A 15,876-nucleotide genomic window follows, 5' to 3' on the forward strand; every position below is an offset into this window, starting at 1 on the left:
AATAATTCTCAATTACACCTGTTTTTCCGGATGATCTGTTCTACTACATGTCATATATAGGAGTTAAGAATCAAAGAACTAAAGGCTGCTGTGGTTCTTTCTTTTTTTAAAGTATTTTTTTTTTAAAGAGAAAGAGATAGAGAGAAAGAGAAAGAGAGAATTTTAATATTTATTTTTTAGTTTTCCGCGGACACAACATCTTTGTTTGTATGTGGTGCTGAGGATCGAATCCGGGCCGCATGCATGCCAGGCGAGCGCGCTACCGCTTGAGCCACATCCCCAGCCCCTGTTGTGGTTCTTTCTAACAACTTAATTTTGGAGACAAAATGAAAACAAAAAAATTCCATACCCAGGATCTACTCAGACTGATTAAATCAGGCTTTTGTTAAAACTCCCTGGTGATTCAAATGTGTGGGTAACATGGAAAATATCTATCTAGGACCTCTATTTGTCTTAATGATGCCCAAAACAGCATTACCTGTGATGGTAGTTACATCACATTTTTGAAGCATTTTAATCATAATATTTTGTCACAGATCCTGGATCTACACCACACATTCCTCCACTCAGAGTTTGTGTACATGCAGATCTTACCTTTAGCTCAGTGGCCTTTTTCATTATGTCAGGTAAAGAGATTTTTCAATACTGTTTCTACTGACATTCCTCATAGTTTCATGTCATACACAAATTCAATCATCATGACTTTGGGGCTTTTCTAGATTACTGACTATTGTAAAAGTAGGTAGAACTAAGAGTAGAACCTGAAATAGGCTTAGAGACCTTCCTCCATTCATACCACCCAAATTTCATCTTTTCTTGTTTCATACACTACTTTTAATGAGATGTTTTTGAATCACTTTTTTTCTTTTATTTGTTCTAATTAGTTATACATGACAGTAGAATGCACTTTGACACATTATATATAAATGGAGTATAACTTCTCATTTTTCTGGTTGTACATAATGTATAATAATATCTGTCATGTAATCATATATGCACATAGGGTAATGATGTCCAATTCATTCTACTGTCCTTCTCACCTCCATACCCCCCACCCCCTCCCTTCATTTCCCTCTGCCTAATCCAAATTAACTCTGATGTTCCCTAGCTCCCCTACCCCTTATTGTGAATTAGCATCTGCATATCTGAGAAAACATTTGGCCTTTGGTTTTTGGGATCGGCTTATTTCACTTAGTGTGATATTCTCCAGCTTAATCCATTTACTGGCAAATGCCATCATTTCATCTTCTTTAAGGCTGAGTAACATTCCATTGTGTATATGCCACATTTTCTTTATCCATCTGTTGAAGGATGCCTAGGTTAGTTCTATAGTTTAGCTATTGTGAGTTGAGCTGCTATAAACATTGATGTAGCTGCACTAAATCACTTTTTTATATAAAAGAAATCTTTTGGGTGTCCCTGTGACCATTGCAAGTAATAACATTTCTAGCATCAGAACCTCCTATCCTGACTATTAAAAACTCCACTCAAAGTTGATCAAACTCTGTTGTTTTTTAATGAATAACATTATTTACTTGAAAAAAACCAACTCTTCTGTCTCAGGCTTGGCAATTAAAACTTGGAAGCTGCTAACAAGAAATGTAATTTCCACAGGGAGTGAAAATGAAGAGACACAATCCCATGCACAGTCAGCAGCCTCCACATGAAGGGTGGCTGTCTGTGTGCAGGCTCTTAATTCAAGATGCACCTCCCATTGCCAGTCAGATAAAATAGGCTTATCATTTTTTCTTCAGGAAAAGAAAAACCAGACAAATCTTTGAAACCTTCAGAAAGTACAAGAAAGCAATACTCAGGCATTGCCCAAAACAGCTACAGCAAAACAAAAATGACCACTCAACCAACTGTGGCATAAAAATTTACATTTTGAATAGCTGAATTCTGAATAGAGTCTCCTTTTTCTTTCATGAAACAAATGTTTTATTTCTAACTTGTCTCAGAAACTTTTAGAGAAATATATGTGTATAAGTGTGCATGTGGGCTAAACACATTTAAACAATGCAAAGGTAGAAATAGAAGCCTCCTCTATCCTTTTTATTTCTGACAGCTATTACTAAGATTTGATTATATGTGTTTTAAGGCTATTTTTCTATGCGTATGAAAATATGGTTTTATAGCACAAATGAAATCATTGTTCAGCAAGGTGATTATTAATTTTAAAATAAATAACACTCATCAAAATACATAGATCAATACTAATTAAATGGCTGCAAAGTCCATCATATGCAAGCAAAGAATCATGAGTTATTTAATCAGCTCTCTGTTGTTATTTTTTCTATTTTTCTCTGTTTCATACAATATAATATCAAATCTTTACATATAAATTTTGGCACAGTTTGAGGAATCATTATTATCATATATTCTAGAACTAAGAGATCTCAACAAATATGACATATAAAATTATAATACTTTTTAATATTTGAAAGTTGGATACTCTTTATGTGTGTTTGATGTTTGCCATTAACATTGTTAAATTTTGAAAATATGTTATTTAAGAAATAATATATTACAGTTTTGATTTGTTATTGAACTGTCAGTAAACCAGTGATTTTACCACAACAGTTATGTTGATATTATTAGCCTAATTTCTCACTTGATTGTTTTTTTTTTAATTAGCTTATTGGTTTCTTTATTTATAGTAGATATCAACCTCTTGTTATCTATAATGCAATTTTTTTCTAAGCAACTATCTTCCTTTTAATTTTATTTATGCTTGCTTTTGCCTTAATAGCATTTTAATTAGTCCTATCAGTTATTACTTTCTTTTACTTTTTATGAGCTGCATACCATACTGACAAAGTATAGTATTTCCTAATATTGTACAAAAATATTTATTTTGTATTTTATTATTTCATGTGCAAACCTATAGTTTCCATTTATTTTGAGATATTTGACTTATCTGACATTTATTCATAGATAGAATGAGAAATCAGTTCTTTCTGAGTTTGGTTCATGAGTAAATTTTTTGTTAGACGATATGTTTCATGAGGTGGTGGTTAGTAGCACAAGGATTTTTGGTCATACATATCTTTACTTGAGACCAGCTCTTCTTCTTTTGCATAATGTGACTCTTGGCAAGTTATTCCCTTAATTTCAGTTCTTTCACCTGTAATTGTGGATATTAAACTGCATATCTGGTAGAGTTGTGAAAAGTAAGTAAAAACGTCTGTAAAAACACTTAGATGGGATCCAGGTATGAAAAGAACTTAATAAGTAGTGGTTACTCTGATTATTATTATTTGACTTTGAAATAAGAGTCAACACAATCATTTTCTATAATGTAATAAACATTGTTTGTTTTCAATTTTTCATGGTTGACTTTTGAGTTAGTTATTTGGTTTGGTTTGATTTGGATTAAGAAGACTAAGGAAAACAAATTGTCACCCATTGGACATCTAATTTTTTTGTAGATCATAAGTCCATGAATGCCAAAGGGTTGTGTTATTAATCTCATGGTATATTCAGAGAGAGTCTAACTTTTAATATATTCTCAGTTTAATAGTGAACCTCAATAGCTGGTAGGAACTGTGCCCTGTTTTTTTCTCAATTTTATTGTAATTATTACATTTTTGTATGATTACCAAAAATTTTTGTTTTCTCTACCTAGATCAGTTTTGATCACCTTAAGCACAAAGACTCCATCCCCAGCACTGTGCCTGCTCATAGTAGATGTTCAATAAATACTTTAAGGAAAATGAATGGAATGTCTATTGTATATCTAATATATGCCCTGAAATTATTTAGTTTTAAAACAAGCTTGCAATTACTCCCTTTTCACAGAGGAAGACCCTGAACTCAGATATAATGACACTCTCCAAGAGTCTGATGATGAATAACTTACACAGGGACCTTCTTATCCTTGGTGCAGGTGGCTGAGGCAGGACTGGCCCTGGATAGAGTATATAAGTTTGAATCTCAGCTTGGTAATGTTCAGGGGCAGTTTTCCATTCTGCTTTCTGGTAAGGCCAATCTTAGTGATTTCCTTTATGTAAGCAGAACTAGGGCTTGTGTCAAGATTATTACCTTTATTTTCACTCATCATCCTGAATGAAAGTGATCAAGCCTTATGCTCAGAAAATTAGATTAGAATTCCAATCTGGCTGGTGGTCAACTCTCTAGTGACAAATTAAAATCTAGTTTCATAAATAAAAATGAGCAAGAATCTGAAAGAACTGACATCAGCTGCAAGGTGAGTTCTTTTTTCCTGTATCTGTTGGCTTTCTGCTCACTTTGTCTCTCTGCTCTGCTCATTTGTACTAGATGAGCTGCAAAACAAGACTTGTCAGGAAACAGGAACTTGAAACCAGAGAGACAAGTTGTCAGACAGCATGTCCCAACATTGCTCTTTCAGCATCACAACTTACATAATCACTTGCTTATGAAACAAAGGGCAGGAATTTGAAGTGACAGCAACGTGAAGGTTTGGCTCCACGTCATCTAATAGAGAGTTCTTGATTGGGAATTCCACATTCACTTCTATGTTATTATAAGATCTCTGGAAATAATATGTCTGCAAAATCAACCTCATAGAGGATTTTAAGGAAATCCTCTATGCAAGAAAGCAGTGCATGTGGGCCTGAAGGTCTCATGACTTCTCCTAATGATTACAGCCAATGACTCTCATAGAGGCATTTTGGAAAGGAGAGGAGGCAGAGGACAGGATGTGGGCACCAGCAAAGTAGAATCTGGGGGAGAAAGGAGAACTAACTATAGGAGAGATTGCAGCAAGCACAGAAATGGGGTGGGAACGAGCGTTGGGTCCAGAGCACTGAGACTAGGACATTTTTTTCCTGGGAGTATGCTGGGGATATGGTGACTGCTATAAATGGATATCAGAGGAGGAGGAATGGGAGAAATTAACAGGGAAAAGCAAGAGAAGAGAAGTTTCAAAAGAAAAGGAGCAAAAAAAAAAAAAAAAGGAAGCAGATTCTGGTCATTGCATGTTCAGCATTGGGGTGTAAGAAGAAGCTGTACGCCTGGGATTGGACAGGAACCTTAAGAATCACCCATGAAGAAGGAAGTTATCAATGGAAGAAATTCCAGGAAGTTGCCTCAGAGGCAAAATTAATGGAATGGGAATAAATTGAGTTACAAATAATACTTCCAAAAAAGAAATAATATTCCAGGTATAGATGTTCATCAGCTGAGGGATAGAATGGGAACATGAATAAAGTGAATTTGAGGCCTTAGCATAGAGTCAGACATAGTCCCATAGCTAGCAACAGATTTTGTTAAATGGAATTCACTACCAAGACGTGATGATAGAAAAAGGTTTCCTTTTCAAAATGTGGTACATACACACAATGGAGTATTTTTGTTCTAATTACTTATACATCACAATGGAGTTTTATTCAGCCATAAAGGAAAAAATGAAATTACATCATTTGCAGGAAAATGGCTAGAACTTGAGACAATTATGTTAAGTGAAATAAGCCAAACTCAGAATGTCAAGGGTGGTAGGTGTTCTCTCATTTGTGGGGGTTAGAGAGGAAAAAAGAAGAGAACGATGTGTGTGTGGCAGGGTGATCACGTGAAAAGTAAAGAGAGATGAGCAGAGCAGAGGAAAGAGACTGTGGGGTGGGAAGAGGGGACAGAAGGGGTAAGTGCTGGAGAGGGATATTGGACAAATATATTGCTATGTTTTGTGGATGCACTAATATGTAACAACAAATCCCACCACTATGTACAACTATAACACACCAACTAAAAAGTGTGTAGATAAAAAAGAAAAATGTTTCTCTTTCCCAATAATCAGATTATTGGGATGGAGGAGGATTAGAAGTCCATTTAACCAGCATCTCCAAATGGAGGTTACATGAATAGTCTTAGGAGACATCTGGCAGAAGACACCCATCACACAGGATATGTTCAGTTTGGGAATGTGTGTAGCAGCAAATCCATTCAGAAAACTGAACAAGCAATGGCTTAAATAACTGAGGATTTTATTTGCCTCCCAAGACCTCTTTATTTTTCTACTATATTTGATGAGATGACCATGGCAACTAGAACCTTCAAGTCCAAATTTCTCCTAGGAAGAAGGAGAAGAGTGGTGGACACAAAGCAAGTCTCCTTCTTGGTTTATGATGCGGGGGGAATACTTCTCTGCCCCCAAGCCACCATCTGCCATCTCCTTTGAACAAAACATTGTCATAAGCCACCCGCTACTACATGGAAAATCTAAGTGTTAAGATGGTCTCATTTCTACTCTAAAATAAATTATTGTATTAGTAAAGAAGTGAATGAATACTGGACAAACTGAGTATCACAATAGGAATTTACATGTCAAATAAATCCTGTAATAATCTTACCAAAAAATCAGTTCAATTATCTATATGTATGTACAAAAAAGACATTTAGGGCTGGGGTTGTGGCTTGGTGGTAGAGCACTTGCCTAGCATGTGTGAGGACCTGGGTTCGATTCTCAACACCACATAAATCAATCAATCAAGGTATTATATCCATTTACAACTAAAAATATAAAAAAGAAAGAAAGAAAAAGTCTAAATTTTAAAATATAGCCAGTTAAAACATACCATGGAATTTTAGCACTGCATTTTGCCATTTTGTCATTTTAAAGTAATCCATTAATTTCAAAATATTTAAATAGCTTGGACTTCTCAATGTCTAAAAGATGCTGATTCTGACATAAGGATGAGAGATTACAAACTTGTGTACACATGGAAGAAGTGCATAAATCTGAGGATGGAGAATTCAATTTAATGGGAAATGTTAGCTATGATGATAAGAGAATAAATTCTAGAGAATATCCCAGCAGTTGGAGCACTTAAAAATATATTCCTGATAAGGCTCCCTAAGACTGCACAGAGTGAAATACAGTGTCAATAGAAACCTCTCCTGCTAGGACTTCTGGACAAATTACCTGAAAGCAGAGAATCAAAAACATTTGCAAGTTTGATTTTAAGAATTTCATTTCAGCTGTAGCACAGGCCTATAATCCCAGCGGCTCAGGAGGCTGAGGCAGGAGGACCAGGAGTTCAAAGCCAGATTCAGCAACTCAGCAAGGCCCTAAGCAATTCAGTGAAACCTTGTCTCCAAATAGAATATAAAAATGGCTGAGGATGTGGCTCAGTGGTTGAATGCCCCTGGGTTTAATTCCCAGTACCAAAAAGAAAAGAAAAGAAAAACAAAACGGTGAGGCAGAAGAACAAACCACAGGATGACACTACCTGACTTTAAGACTTGCTGTAAAACTACGGTAATCAAGACAGTCTGGTATTGGCACAAGAATATACAAATAAAACAACTGAACAGAATGAAGATCCCAGAAATAAACCAAAATAATATAGTCAACCCAACTTTGACAATATGATAAAGAACAGATAGTCTTTTCAACAAATGGTGCTGGGACAACTGGCCATCCAGATGCCAAGAAAAGGAAAGGATCTATACCCAAACCTTCCATCCTTATGAAAATTAACTCAGGATAGGTCACAGACAGATCCATAAAACACAAATATAAAACTCCAGAGTATTTCAGAGGAGATAATCTAAATGATCTTGAGGAATGGCTATAACTTTTTAGATAAAACATCAAAGGTACCATACAAGAAAAAACAACTGACAAGCTGGAATTTGTTAAAACTAATTTTCTATTCTGCAAAAGACTGACAAGAGGATAAGAAGATAGCCAAAAATACTCTTAGAATGTGGGAGGCCGTTGCGCTATGTGACCAGCATTTTCCTTCTCTGATCAGATGAGGCTCTGTCAGTCACTTCCAAGTGATCTGGCCACATCAAAGTGGCCCTAGATAGATGGCTGCCCAGATCTTGGAAGTCTCAAAATGTCACAAAATGTGTCTTCACGCGTAGGCGTGCCTTCCTGCAGCCCCATGGGTGGAGCTACGCTTACCTGTTCCTTTGTGATATTACCCCTTAGCCCTGTTTGGGATTGAATGTTCTAGGAAATGACCTTTGTGTGTCCCCTTCTCTTGCTCTGCCTTTGGTGTGGCCTTCCTAGATGTCAGTCAACCTGCTAACAGTAGACATATGAATCTAGACTCAGCCCCTTGGAAACCTGACCCCTTGCCTCATTTGAATGGCTTCTCCTCAATAAAAGGGTCAGCACACGCTCTCGCTCTTTCTCTCTTTCTGTGGACCCTTAAGGCCATCACAGGCCCCCCAAAGAAAAAGGTATCTCTGTCTCTTGTGTGGTTATTTCATGCAGCCCAGTTCCTCTGGAGTGACCCTGAGTGTTTTTGTCACCAGGAATGCGACATTAGAAGAGTTTAAGATACAATGAATTTTTTAAAGAATCTTAAGAAACTTATACAGAAATTTTCTAAAGACATCTAAAGAGGACCAACATGGCACCTGGTAACCTACATTTGAATCCTCATTCCCTCACTTGCTTGTCAAGCAGACTTTGGCAAAGTATTGCATTTCTCATAGGCTCAGTTTCCTACCTGTAAAGTAGACCATTCTCATTGGGTTGTAATGAAGATTAAATGAGAAAGATTATCCACATAAAACGTCTGACCCATTAGGCTTCTGGGACACAGCAGATACTCAACATATAGTTGTTCTCTTTCTCTCTCTTGGTTGCACAGACAATTTATTTTCCTTATTCCTCCCTACAGGCATTTGGGATTCAAGAATAAAGACCTGGGACAGAAATACTTGCTTTGAAGAGGGTAGCAAAGCTAGGGAGCTCGATCACCGGGCTCTGCCTTCAATGCCACATGCAGTTCAAAACTCACATGCAGTTCAGAAGAGTCTGCAGATCAAAATGTGTAGGATGCAAAAGCCAAGTTAATGAAGACTATGAATGGTTCCAACATTAGAATGGAAAAAGATGCTCTTAGCTGAAGGAAAGTCTCAAATTAAGTGGATGCAACATAAAATGTAAGCTTCCACACCAATGTTCAGGAACCCAGGGGCATGTAAAGATAAGCATCAAACCTAGATGGACTGAAATTGAAATCACGCTTTTTATATGGTTAGAGTTAAGTATTACAGTAAGATGAAACCTTCAACCAAGCATGAGTATGTGAAATTTGGTACCTCCGCTTGAGCTTATGGGAAAAGAAAAATGAAGTCTGCATCTATGTGACTCAGATGATGAAGAGATGGCTTTCATTTTCTCCATGTGTCTTCAGGCTCTCTACCACAGGATGACTCAAAACCTGCAACATTCCCTGTCCTCCTACAGGAGCCTCGAGCCTTGTGTCTCCTCACAGCTGCATTCCTATAGGCTTGAAAGACAGAGTTTAGACTTGAAATCCTAAAAAAAAAAAAATTCTGAGAACCGTCATAGCAATGAGTAACCAAAAACCACTGCTGTGGTAGAGCCAAGAGACAAATCACAAAAGAAATGATCTCTGAATATTGATAGTTCCTTTCGTATGATTTCAGAGACACAAGAATGCAACACAAAAGTCATATTCTCCGTAAGAACTAGGCAACAGGGAACTCAGGTGGCCCTTTTGAGAATGAACTTTTAGGGTGAAGAGGAAGAAATTATTCGAAGTCCATAAGAATGACTACTTCAGTGGGAATGGCTCCTTAGATAAATGACGTAAATGAAGAAAATTCCAATTGATGGGGTTGAGAGCTGAGAGAACCTCAGTATGGAGAAGCAAATTTGAGACAAGAGTGATTTCTTAGAGCAAATGCGACTAAGGTAGCAACCAACTGACTCCTAATTCATTTCCCTAAGTATCAAAAAACTGGAAACTGGGCATTCTGGGTAAGAGATATTCCTCCTTGTTAAGTAAAAAAAGTGGGCTATTTATTCATGGGAGTTGCTAGTGAAGCTTTTCCTCTGGGTTTACAGTTTAAATCCAGAGTCTGGGTTGTATGCTAGATGCTTAGAACTTTTAGAGTGAACTTTTAGGGTGAACAAGTTCACTTTTGTTTGACAAATACTGAGCTCCATATACCCAGCACCTTGCCAGATTTTAAGAATAGGCGATGAAGAAGATAAAGATCCTGTTCTCATGGAGCTCAAGATCCAATTTAGTGCTGAAATTTTTCTTGATAGGAAGCTAGCTGACTGCCTCCCCAGGACAACCTTCCAATACCAAACACATTCCTCCAATTCAAATGCTAAATCCATTTGAATTTTCTCAGGGCACTAATGACCTATCAGTAGCTGTCATTAAAAAGTCAGATGCTGGGCTGGAGATATATCTCAGTTCCTAGAGTGCTTGTCTTGCATGCAAAAGGCCCTGGGTTCAATGCCCAGCACCACACACACACACACACACACACACACACACACACACACACACATTAAAAAAAAATCTCTCCTACTTCACAGAGATTTCAAGAAAAACAGCTGTGCACTCTTGAAACGTCTCTTAACTCTAGCATTAGGAAGGGGATGTTGGACTGGACTGTTGCTCTCCCCCAAGCTCTGATACAACCCCATCAGGAAAGCACACCTTCCCCCTGCTTTTATACTAGTGAAAATAGTAAGATAAGAAGTTACTTTTGAGGTCTATTTTGGAGGCATGAACAACTTGGAGGCATATGAGTTAGCAAAACAAAGACAGATTGTGAGTCTGGTTGGTAAGGTAATTATTAAGTTTTTACAATATGGTGTAGTGAAAAGAAATATATACCTTATAAGTGAAAGGCCTGGCTTAAGGTCAAACGCCAACCTTCCAGCTATTCTACTATAGATTCTGTGGAAGATTTCCCCTGTACTCCTTATATCTCATTGACTTTCCAACTCCACTAGCCACTTATGCAAGGAAGAATGAGCCTCCTTCTCTGTTAGACAATTCACTTAGAGAATGTGACTGGAAAAGTAAATTGAATGGGGTTTAGATTACCACAGCCAGAGATTCAAGCAAACCTCTCTTAACTCACAGCCCCTCCCAGTGCACCCCTCAAATGAAGCACAGGAGTCCAAATGTGGATGGAAGTCCAGAAGGTTCATTTGGAAAGAAAGGCTACTGTCACTCTGAGGAGAGAAGTACCTTGTCACTGCACTTATAGAATAAGATTGCAATGACTTCTGATTAGAGCAGAACCAGAGCCACCAAACATTCAGCTACCACAACTAACACTAGCACCTTTCCCCTAGAGAAAGAGTCTGGCATCTGTGACTCCTCCCCAAGCAGATGACCCATCAGAACTGCAGCTGGGTCAAGGGTAGGACAGTCTAAAAGCAGAAATAAACCAGAAACTCCTGTTGGACTATTACTTGCCAACAGATGCTAATAGATACTCTATGCACAAACAGTTCTGTAGCCCAATAAACTTAAAACATGTTGCAAATCAAATCACTCCCTTGAAGATTCACATATTAAAAACTCTTCCCTCTATCACCAGGCTCGACCCACACTGGTCTTCTTTCACCCACACTGACATGGCAGGCAGGTCAGTATGAATATCTAGACCAGGAGTTGGCTTGGGCATGCTAGGAAGATGAAAACCTCTGTACATATTCTGATTTACTTATCTATGCAAACAACATATAAGAAGACAATTTATATATCACTGGTTCAACAAATACTCTAGTGTCACCCAAACATGGTGTGAGATGCTGGTAATACAGTGGTAAACAGGGCAGGGAAAGTCATTTCCCACTCTATAACTAGTTCATGAATGAATGAATGAAATTAGGATGAATGTATTTGAAGATATGCAGGGCTTCAAGGGCTACTAGCTATGCTTCGAGTGGTATGCAAAAATAATTCTGGGGGAAAGCACTTAAGTATCTTACTAATTTTCACCTAAATGTCAATTTACCTTGGAAAATTTAGTTTTGAATTCTGCTCCAAAGGAAGCTATTCTATTGAGTCTCTGTTTAATGAGGTGGATCTATTAAGCATAAACTAACTCCCAGCTGCCCCCTCTCATCCCTGGTAAGCAGATACCTGAGACCCTTATCTGAAAGACTTTGAAAAAGCCTTTCCCACTTTCAATAAAAGATGCATTGTGCACCTTTATATTGGCCAGGTTTCTCTGGAGAAACAGAATAGAGTATGTATGTATTTGTAGGGAGATTTATTTTAAGGACTTGATTCCAACAGTTGTGAGCACTGATAAGTCCTACATAGGTAGTTCAGGTCAGATGCCTGGAAATTCAGGCAGCCCTTCTCTGTTAAAGTGTTGAGGCAGAATTTCTTCTGAGAAACCTGTTTTTGTTCCCAAGGCCTTAAAATAACTGCATGAAGCCCACCCACACTTATCAGTGCTAATTAATCAATCTTTCTTACTTAAAGCCAACTGATGGTAATAATCACATTTACAGAATACCTTAATGGCAGCATCTTGCCTGGTGTTTGACCAAAAAAACTTGGCATCATAGCCCAGCCAGGTTGACACTATCAGAACCCCACAAACAGCCAGAGATTTTTGTGTGAACTAACTAAAGCATTTGGTTTCATATTTCTCAGCAATAGTTCCAAAGTCAGTTATACTTCAGAGACTTATTAAGATAAATGAAACAAGCGAAGTTAGCCAAGAAAACAGAACAATAATTGTGTTTTTATTACTTGCAGATACACTGTCCCTGTATCCGCTGATCTTCAAGGGATCATTGCGTGATGTTTACCAAAACAAAGACACTGCAAAATAGCCAACTTAATTCCTAATGTCAACCTAATAGCCAGGGTGCCTGAAAAAAAATAATAAATTACCATGAAATGCGGGCTCCCTCTACAAAATTAGACCTGAAGAAACTATGGAGAAATAAATAGACTTTAGGGATGAAGAAGAAAGATACAGAGGAGGAGAACGAAATAAAAAGAGAAGAGAAAGATTCTCCTAAGACAATCACTGCCTACTCTCTCTCCATGGAAATCTGTAGCCATGTCCAGAATACAGGCTCAGGAGATTTTGGAAATAAAATTACAGCAGAGAAGCAGTCCAGCTGGGGTCTGTAGGAGGAAAAGAAAACAGGTGGGACTGAATGTCTTCAGGAACCCACCTCTCCACTGTACCCACTATAAGCACCCAATTCTTATGTGTTAAAATCCAAGATGGCGTCTCTCTATCCCCACACATTCTCTGTGAAGATTTGAAAATAAAGCTTTGACAGTGACTGAAAATCTCCAAAGGTTGCTAGTGAGTGATTCCAAAGGAGATGGATGGACTGTGATTTTTAAGGTCCTGGGGCTTAGATCTTTCTCCTTCCTTGAAGTCATTAGAGTTGCCACAGACTAGAACAAGATTTCTCAACTTCAATACTATTCATATTTCAGGCTAGATAATTCTTTGTTGTATGGAAACCGTCCTGTGCATTTAACAATGTTTAACAACATCCCTGGCCTCGACCTAAAAGATGGCAATATTTTCTTCCAACCACAACAATCAAAATTGTCCACAGCAGGGTGTGGTGGTACATGCCTATAATCCCTGCGGCCAGGGAGGCTGACGCAGGAGGATTGTGAGTTCAAAGCCAGCCTCAGCAACAGTGAGGCACTAAGCAACTCAGTGTGGACTCTGTCTCTAAAATACAAAATAGGGCTGGGGATGTGACTCAGTGGTTGGGCTCCCCTCAGTTCAATCCCTGGAACCTTCCCGCAAAACGGTCCACAGACAATGCCAAATGTCCCCTGGTGTATATAATTGCCCCAGGTTGAGGACGGTTGGACTAGGGTCTCCAAGCCCTTTCCCAGTCAGAGATACCAGAGTAGCCAACCTGAACGAGAGGCATCTGAGCAGACAGACTCACTCCAAAGAAAAACAGCAAGCTGGAGTCCATATGGTAGGGAACATGAAGTATTAAAACTGGGAAGGAAAGTGACTTAAAGTGAGAGATAACTAAAGGATGAAAGGGAAGATGAACTGGAAAATATGAATAGAGATTGCCTCTGGGGAGGAGTGTAAGGGGGCCAAGGAACTGGGGTATGAGGAAGAGTATCTTTCGCATATAGAAAAACATATGAACAACTATTTTAACCATTAAAAATGAACATACATGTAACTACCAATCAGGTCAAGAATTGAATGTAACATTTCTTCTAGACCAGAATAGCTTTCGTTTCCTACAGGAGGATATTACCTGCTTTTATGAGATTTTTTTCCTTTTTATACCTTTACTGCTATGCATGCATTCCTAAATTGTACAGTTTATTTTTGCCCATTTTGAAATATATATAAATAGAATGCTATTATATGTATTCTGCTTAACCCACTCTGAGGTGATAGTCCCACATGCACGTCTGCTTTGTCTTCTTTTTGTCCTTTATATAAATCACATGAGTATAGTGCAAACTCATGTATTAGTCTTTTCCTGTTAATAGACATTTGGATTATATTCATTTTAAGGGTATAACGAAATTGCGTCTACAAACATTCTTGTACACACTCCTGAGTGCATATGTGTATAATTTCCTCCAGGGCACATGCATAAAAATGGAATAACTTGGTCATAAGTTCTTCAGAAGTTCAATTTTACCATATGCTACAAATAATTTCCCCAGATAGTTTTAGAAATATATACTCCTGGAAACTTTATCTTTGCTTCAAATTCTGCTCAATACTTCCTTTGTCATTTTTGTGGGTTTAAAATTTTTTTTTGCTAATTGAATGCATATGTTGTGGTATTTCATCATTGTTTGAATGTACAGTGCCATGATGATTAATGAGGCCGGGTCTTTTCACGTGTTTATTGACTGTTTAGATACTTTTGTCAGTGAAATTCATCTGTCTTATTTTTGGCCAGATGCTTGCCATTCATGTTTTCTCTCTTTCCTTCCCGAATATCAAATCTTCTCTCTAATACAAATTCTCTTTTTCATGGAGGACGTCTTTTTGAGTTGTCCTTGGTTGGGATGTGCCAGTTAAAAAATTTCTCACATTTTCTGACAATCCCTTTACGTTACCTTCATTCTTTTCTTTTTAAAAGATTTCTTCTAATTAGTTATACATGATAGCAGAATGCATTTTGATCCTTTGTATACAAATGGAGCACAACTCTTTATTTCTCTGGTTGTACACAATGTAGAGTCGCACCATACATGCAGTCATACACCTACCACCATCTTTCCTGCCCCCATGCTCCCTCCCCTCTTTTTCCTCCCCTTTGCAGAATCCAAAATTCCTCCATTCTTCCCCCATACCTCCCCCCATTATGGATCAGCATCCACTTATCAGAGAGAAGATTTGGCCTTGGTCTTTGGGGATTGTCTTACTTTGCTTAGCATGATATTCTCCAACTCCATCCATTTACTTGCAAATGCCATAATTTTATTCTCTATTAACGCTGAGTAATATTCCATTGCATATATATACACTACAGTTACTTTATCCATTCATCTGTTGAAAGGCATCTAGGTTCCACAGTTAGCTATTGTGAATTGAGCTGCTGTGAACATTGAAGTGGCTGTGTCACTATAATATGCTGATTTTAAGTCCTTTGGATATAGACCAAGGAATACAGCTGGGTCAAATGGTGGTTCCACTCCAAGTTTTCTAAGGAATCTCCATACTGCTTTCCAGAGTGGTTGCACCAATTTGCAGTGCTGACCTTTATTCTTAAAAGATATTTTAAACAGACTGAAAAATCCATGATGGTGGTTATTTATTTACAACAAATTGAAGACGTCATTCCACTGGTTTCTGCCTTCCATGGTTGTTTCATTAAATACATGATTATTCTGTCATTTCTTTAAAGAAGTCTTTTTTTTTTTTCCTGAATGCTTTTAAGATATTCCTCATTGCTTTTGGATTTCTGTAGTGTCATTGTGATGTCTAAAGTTATCTTGCTGGTATAGGTCCTTATACCTGTAAGTGGTTGGGTATCATCAGTTCATATACCTTGTCTCTTTCCTATATGTATTTTCAATATTTTATCTCTTTATTATATATTGAAATAATTTAACTTCCCAACTTCTACTTTACTAGGTTTCTAGTCCGCTATGTCGAATCTGCCATGCCCTC

The sequence above is a fragment of the Callospermophilus lateralis genome, chromosome 15 (assembly GCF_048772815.1).
Source record: "Callospermophilus lateralis isolate mCalLat2 chromosome 15, mCalLat2.hap1, whole genome shotgun sequence".
Taxonomy (NCBI): Eukaryota; Metazoa; Chordata; class Mammalia; order Rodentia; family Sciuridae; genus Callospermophilus; species Callospermophilus lateralis.